The 7,940-nt window shown below is 43.5% G+C and overlaps 1 protein-coding gene across 4 annotated transcripts in view; it reads right to left on the reverse strand.

The window, feature by feature from the left end:
• The window catches only part of MRAP2 (melanocortin 2 receptor accessory protein 2), a 39,649-nt gene extending 32,923 nt beyond the window's left edge, over positions 1-6,726 (reverse strand). Inside the window, exon 1 of one of the 4 annotated variants that reach the window (XM_039853312.1) lies at positions 6,477-6,726. The gene's annotated coding sequence lies outside the window, so the exon portion shown is untranslated. The other 3 variants (XM_039853309.1, XM_039853311.1, XM_039853310.1) reach the window with 3 other exon arrangements.
• Positions 6,727-7,940: the final 1,214 nt, after the last annotated feature.

A 7,940-nucleotide genomic window follows, 5' to 3' on the forward strand; every position in this document is an offset into this window, starting at 1 on the left:
ATCCTCTCAAATACATACATGCACAAGTTAAGGAGCCGCACAAAAACCTGACCACACAAACGGACAACGGGTACAAAGGCTCATTGAGAAAAGGAGGGCTCGTTATGGCACAGGAAACTGGGAGGGACCCTCAAAGATGGTCCCCTGAGTCCTTATGCACTCTAGTAGCACCTGCCAGCCTGGACTGCCATTGCCCGCCTCTCCAGGGTCCCATCTCTCTGAAGGTAGGGCTCAGTTCCCACTTCCTCCCACAGAGACCTGTCCAATTACTGGGCCCACAGGACTCTCTCCTTCCCTCAAATTCCATCGCATGGATGACTTGAATCTCTCACTGTAATAAGAAGCGAGTATAAATCAGACTCCCTGAGGATCAGAATTGGCCTCTCACTCAAACTTCCCACGAATTTACATAGCTGCTTTATAAAACATCAAGGCCAGGTGAATTAGCATTTTAATGGTACGAGGGAAACCACCACCCTTTCCATTTTAATTAGTGGAATTTTTTGAAGCACGTGGGACAGTAAGACTCAGGAGAGTGAGATCCGAGGTCTCCTGATTTGAGGATGATTTGGCAAACAAGCCTACTTTGTAGTTTTGCTCATGGTATCTGTCTCCAAGCAGCACACACTGTTCTTTATAGCCCTGAGTGAAATCATTCTTTTGACAACCAAAAAAAAAAAGAAAGAAAGAAAGAAAGAAAAGGAGAGAAACTGGGTATTTCCATCTCTACTCCACAGAAAAAGAAATTTAAACCAATGCGGTGGTTTATTTAAGAGGTAGAAACAGAGCAGCAAGAAAGAGACATTTTCTAATGATCATTTTATCCTCCTGGGTCTGGGATTCTTCAACTAGGAGGTGTGCCTTTTCCGGTTTCTCCACCTACCTCACCCACTGCCACCTTAGTACAAGCCCCGATTACAAGAAAACCAGAGCAAATGCTGTCAGGCTCCAGGCACCCTGGAGCCCCCTCAACTTGCACAGAAGGGTCCAGCCAGAAGAGAACCAAAGAGGGCCTGGTAAAGTAAGGGGGAGAAAGCAGATTCCCCATCTGCTTGCCTGAGTCACAGAATGCCAAATAAACCTCAGAGCCTCAGGTATACCTGGTACTCTTGGAGCATCAATTTTAAGAGAAGACTTGGAGAGTTACTTTTGTATTAAACAAGTACAGATAATGTTACAGAGCGAACTGCAAATATCAAATGAATGTTCAAGATAAACACACACTTGCTTCTGGAAGCTTTGGCCACTGCTTTCGACTCCCAGAAATATGGGTTAACTCTCTTCTCCTGTTGAGGTAATTTAGTGGAAACTTTAAAAAAAAAAAACTTTGGTAGGAATATATATAGGCTTACATGATATAGTTTCCAGATCTTTATCTTAAATGTTTCTTTTTATTCTTTTTTTACACAAGACAGAATTATACTTTCTGGGAAAATCTATACAAAGATGTACAGAAAGACAGGTGATGTTTACAACCACGTATCTTCCCTCATCTCCTAATTTTTCTTCCCTCATCAACCAGGCAACTTCAGAGCTAACCTGTCAGAAACTGCTCCCTCGGCCTGCTCCGCCTTTGCTTTTGATTGTTGCTTTTTCTGTTACCAAGGACATGCACAGGAAAAACAAATGCACCTTTGAGGAGAATAATTATTTGAAGCTGGTAAGTTATTTTTACTTTTAGCATTATGAAACTTAGCAATGTTCTCCAGTCAGGCAAATATTGCATAAATCTTAGTAACACAAACACAAGCAACAATTAAACTCAGACTTTAACATTCCTAATTTTAGCATCATAGATTCTCAGTTTCTGCTTTTTTACTTCACATCTCAGCAGCATCATAATGAAGAATCACGTTCGCAAAAAAGGAAAAGCAAAAATGCATACTTCCCTCTTTCCAACAGGATTAAGCACTTCTCGTACTCCAGTCATGAAAAAAAATCGCTTTGCACCCCGAAATAAACCAGAAATAACATGATCATCCTGTCTTAAAGCTGGTCTCCAAAATAATAAAACCTTGAACATGTCCCATAAGCTTGATTCCCTACCAAAAAAATAATTTTTTCCCTGATGGTTTGCTATGGGAATGTCTGAAGATATGTCGTGACTTTGGGGAAATATGATAATCATGTAAAAAAGTTTTCAACCATGAACAACAGGTTAATGTACACTTGAGAACCCTGGTAATTTTATGGGTTATTTTCTTTCCAGCGTTTATTGTGTTTTCATATGATGAGCCAGTTTTCTGAAGCCTGACTCTCTGCACTCCCAGCAAGTAAATATTTCCTTCCCTTTTCTCAATACTCCTACCTCTAATTCTTCCATTGTCTGAAGTTTATGTAATATCAAGCAAACAGACTGCTACTCTTTACTATTTCAACCAAATCATATATAAGCCATATGCTGAACTGGCAGAACTTATGGGACCTGATCAAACAATTTTAATTTTCTCTTCCACTGCCTCTTAAAAGGCATTCAGCAGATTCATCCTCTCTGCCTCAGATAAACATGTGAGCGGTCCCAGACTTTTCTGCTTAGACAACCACTTCTAAGTCTCAGAAGAATGAACACGTGCAGTCTTGAAACAAAAGAAACTCCAGCCTGGTTATAACACTAAATCTCCTGCCCTAAGCTGTCTAGGTCCTGCTGCATGCTGGTCTCCTACAGGGACTGGGGGGCGATTGACCTCTTTTCTCTTTCTCCAGCTTATGCTCAACTGTTGAACAGTTTCTCCCTCCTCCAAGATCAAAGCAAGAAGACAGGACTGTCTTGATTATCTTTAAAAACTCTGTATGGGTGCTTCACTGATATTCCTTTTCCTTCAACTGACTGTTCACTCCTACATTAGCTTCTGGATTTCTGGAAACTCTAGCTGCTGCTGTGCTCTCACTATTGGGCTAAATTTAGAGTGGCCTGGGTCAGCCCTGTTGCTCACAAGGGCCCCATCTAGTCCTCAGGACATCTTCAGCCATCTTTTACCCTGACAAACTCTGGGAAAGTGGGTGATCCTGTAGTCCCAATGCAGGAAATACATGTATAGCTCAACTAGTAGTCCCACAAAAGGCCCCCCAAACTAGGTTTGGGACAAAGGAAATGAAAATAGATCCCTTCAAAGAAATCTCTTTAACAAAGTCTCCACTCTCAATCTTTACATTCTTAAAGTGACCAGTGTTTCGTGAGTTATGGAAAAGTCCTCAAACATCTACATCGAATTTTCTTCTTCATGGTCAGTCTGGCACTTTTCTATGGAATTTCACATAAGAATGTTTGTCTCAGTCAAAACTTTGATTTAATACCCTGTTTTATACACACACATAAGTGTTTAGGATACACTTTTAATTTCCAGTTATTTTTTAAAGTTCATTTTACTCTTAAATATCTAATAAAATTAAGGAATTTGAACACTGAAAGGGGGCATTCAGACACACAAAATTCAACACCCCTCTCACCCAGCATAGAATCTCCTCATTCCTGACAGAAGACCACCCAGCTTTGGTCCTGCTGTATGCTGGTCTCCTACAGGGAGACCAAGCCTACTTCCCTTCTTCAGATATCTGAGGACTGACATCATAGCTGGCCAAGGCTCCTTTTTACCAAGTTAAATGCTTCCCGTTCCTTATTCAGACCCTTGTCATCCAGGTCGCCTTCCTCAGGATATCTTGAAGTTGGTCTCTGTCTTCTACAAAGGGGCAACCCAAAATGAGACACTGAGTGGACATGGGCTCCTTTGACCCAAATGCCAAAGTAGTGAAGGGCTCAAGTTGTATTCGTAGCACTACTGCTTATTGGTTATGTAATCTTAGGAAAATTACTTAATCCCTCTGTGCCTCAGCCTTTTCATCTGAGAAATGGGAATGGTGCTAATTACATTCACTACTCATGGGGTTATTACAGGGACTGAGATCAAATTGTGAAACAAGCATAACCGTGCCTGGCACATAATAAGCTCCATACAAATATCTATTTAAAAATGCCTGTCCTAATCAATATAACCCAAGTTTGCTATGGAACAGCAACTTCGCACTATGGTTCTGTGAAAACTTGGTGTGCCATTGAAACTCCCATGTTTTTTTCTCTCACATAAAGTGCTGCTCAGAGGGGCCACTCCATCCTTTACTTTTTAAATTTACTCTTTGAACCTAAATGCAGATCTAGACCTTCAACCCCACTATGAGCTCAACATTCTAATATTAGTATCTCTTATCCATATAAAAATGGGTCTCATAGAGTATCCTCCCAGAATTGTAGTTGCTACCTCTCTGAAGAGCTTTGGTTTATGTCTACTTTTCAATCCCATCTTATCCTTGGGAACAGTATAAGACTTTGTCAAATGCCTCTGCAAAGGTAGGACAAGCTTTAGATTATCCATGATGAAGAAGGGTGTCAGTGACTGAATTCTTTGTAGGTCCCTAACTTTGGGAACCGCCATTTGTGAAATGTAAATAACAGCTATCTAGCTGTGAGGACCAATGGGGACTATACATTAGAAAAAACTAACCAAGATGCTGTCAAACCAAGACATTAAAAGGTCAACGATAAAGGATTTGGAGATGAATTCTGATAGCAAAATACCTCAACATCTGGGGGCCTAGGAAAACGGGGAGGAGGAGGCTATATTTTCCAGAAGGTGCTGATGAAATAATCTGCAAGGAAAAAGTGATCCCTACTCTGAGCAGAGTGGGGTTAGCCTGAAAGAACAAATGAAGGCAGCCAGGGATAGGTATGCATGCCCAAGCAGAAGCAGCAGGATAAACAATGCAAAACAACACACACACACACACACACACACACACACACACACACACACACACACACACTCAGTTCACAAAACAATACTTAGCCTGGCACAGACAATGAACTCAGATGTCTTCTCTTCCCTTCTACTGATTCTATGTTTTAAAAGTGCTGATGTAATTCACTACACTGATATCATCACCTTCCTGAATCATAACACACATTGGAAAAATAATAGATTTGGCATGCCCCAATCTACAGACCAGTAGTTTGCTAGAAAAGAGAAATAAGTTAGTTTGGCATAAATTGTCTTCAGAAATTCCTTCTAAGGTGATCTCTAGCTATCTTTAATAATTTATTTTGGAATGCTGCCAGGATTTAATGTTTCCCTCTTTTGAAAAGTCTCCTGGTTCTACTCTCATCTCTCAAGCCTGCTCAAAGGTTACTGCGAACACTTTCATGCTCTAGATGTCTATTATTTGGGCCTTGAACAACTCAGACCAGTTCTAGTCTTCAAGACCCTTTTAAAGAGGTTTGGCTGGCCTTCCCATTTTGAAAAGAAAGAAGTAGACTTGGGAGCGACTCTGTCTTCTGTCACCTGTTAGTATCACCTCATCTTCTGTAAACCTTGAATTATCTTGCTGACCAGAACAAAACTCCCCTGTTGTGGGCACTCCAGCTCATGGTGGCCTCTTGCCTTCTGGACCTTACCTTGCAGGCCCAGACCACCTTCCTGCTTTCCCGGTGATGTGCCCTGTGTGACCTAAGGGACACTAGACTCACTGTTCTGGTTTCCAGACCCCTGCTCGCCACTATTAACTGGGGGATTCAGCTGGAAATTTTATTTAATATCTCGACCTAATTTTCTTCACGTATAAATTGGAAATACTGCTGCTTGCCTTTGCGATTTTCTAAAGAATTTATTTATGGGTGTTCCCTTCTATTCCCTGGAATAGCACAGACACTTCCTCCAAGCTCCCTTTGCTTTCAGAAGACCACGGAGTGTTATATTGTCGTCAGATTAAATCCAGGGTAATAACAGATTCCTCGATTCATCTAAACTGCTGCGGAAACCACAAAACCTCAAAACAAGTCTCTAATGAGGCGATTCTTTGTCTTCCTTAACTAATTACAAGGAAAGGATGCAAAAGGGAGAAAAACAAACCCAATATTTCCCTCTCATCAGTAAAATGAACGGGACGCAGGCTCCCCAGTACAAACAAAATGAATACACTGTCAAGCAGGGTTCATCCTGAGAACCCTGCCCACTGCAGGGACACGCACCCCGGGTCAGAGAACAGAGCGTTCATTTCGCCTTGACCCGCAAGGACCCCGCACTGAAAGGGTTTCTCAGTTGCTGGACACAAAGGGGCAAGCGGGCAGGGCATGGAAAGTTTTCTTACCTTCAGGTGTGACCCGACCCTCCTCAGCAGAGAGAAGGAAACCCACCCAAGCCCCTAGCGCCCCTGTCTCCAGTCTTTTGCAACGCCCGCCGACGGGAAACACATCGCCTGGCTCAGAGAAAGGTTTTAAACTTGGCTGCTCTCCACGGGGACCCCACTCTTCCCCTGGGCACCCTCAAACCCTCTCTTCATCCCACTCCCATCCTCCCCACCCCGCCCCCCCAAAAATCCCAACCAAACCACCCCGAACCTGATCGAGCCCGACTGCCTTCGGCGAGACCTCACGCACCCTGCGCCCTAGCTTTGCGCGTCCCTGGGCGCCCCCTCCCGCTCGCGGTTACCGGCTGGTCCGCCCCGGCCCACGGGCGCCGCTGCTCTGAGCACCGTCCGGCGCTGCCTCCTCTGGTAGCCCAGGTCTGGGCTAGTCGTTCCCGGCGCTGCGGTGCTCGGGGCGGGGACGCGCGCTCCCGACCGGGGGCGGTGCGGGGTGCAGGGGCCGCCTCCCCGGCTCGAGGACGCCAAGACCAAGAGGAAACGAGCTTTGCAGGACTGTCTTCTGATAACGCTGCCCTCCACTCACAGTGTGGGTAAGACCCTGCCAGGAGGAAAGAGAACAGGAATATGAGAATATTCTTTATACTCCACCTTCCCCAAGCTCTGCAGTGGGTCCCTCGAGCCAAGTTTGAATTACACAGGAGTGGGACAGCATGAGTGAGATTTATGAAAAAAAATTAGCATTGGGTTCAAGTTCAGTCGGGCTGGAGCCTCCATCACTATTTAAATTACTACCTCAATTTTAGTACCTCCTCCTGCTGCCTGGTACATACAGATGCCAACGGTCAGTCAAATGTCTCCCCAAACAGGGGCCCCAAAGAATAGGATTGGGCTGGGAGTAGTTTCAAGTTACCAGATGTGGCTCATTCCTTACACCCGGTAAATATTTATCGAGTCCATATTCTATACCGGACACTGATCTGGGCACTAGGGGTATGGCCTCCTGTAGCTTATATTCTAGTGAAGAGACAGGCAATAAATATAGGTAAAATATATAGTATGTAAAATAGCGATACGTGCTGTAGAGAAAACTGATACCTTTTGAGTACAGAACTTAAGATGAGCCAACAAGTTACGCAGGTATCTAGAGAGAAAGTATTCCACGCCCTGATGTTCTTTATCGTATGGGTCACTTCTTTTACAACTCACAGTTACTTTATCAGGTAGTGTTATTACCATTCCCAATCACAGATGAGGAAACTGTAGTTTAAAGAGATTAAATGAACTGCCCAGTCACATAACAGCAAACAGAGGAACTTGCCTTCAATCTCAGGAAGCCTGGTACCCAGCTTAAGCAGACCATACTGCAGTAGGGGAAATGCAGCAGAAGCAGCACCCATACAGGCTTCCAGTTATATGATTAACTCAGTCTCCTGGTGCCAGAAAAGGATTCCTGGAAATGACATCAGATTCATTGATTTTTTTTTTAAAGCTAGTTTCATTATGACATGTAAAATAAAATATTTTGCAAACCATCTTTACAGCTGTATGCATACTCCTCAGCCGCATCCACAGGCAGTTTAATTCTAGGTGACATAATTTAACCATCTTTGATGAAACTCATTAGTCCTTTCCTAATTCTCCACATTGATTTCATTGCATATTCCTGTTCATGGGAATGTAATTCATCACCAAGGCAGTAGAACCTATACTGCATGTCAGCAGAGTGTGGTAAAGCTGGTCAGAGAGCAGAGCAATAGAAGGAAGAAAGGAAGGAAGGAAGGAACAGAATGAAAGCTTGCCATTTGCGA

This window comes from Pteropus medius, unplaced genomic scaffold (genome assembly GCF_902729225.1).
Source record: "Pteropus medius unplaced genomic scaffold, Ma_sr-lr_union100, whole genome shotgun sequence".
NCBI classification, from domain to species: Eukaryota; Metazoa; Chordata; class Mammalia; order Chiroptera; family Pteropodidae; genus Pteropus; species Pteropus medius.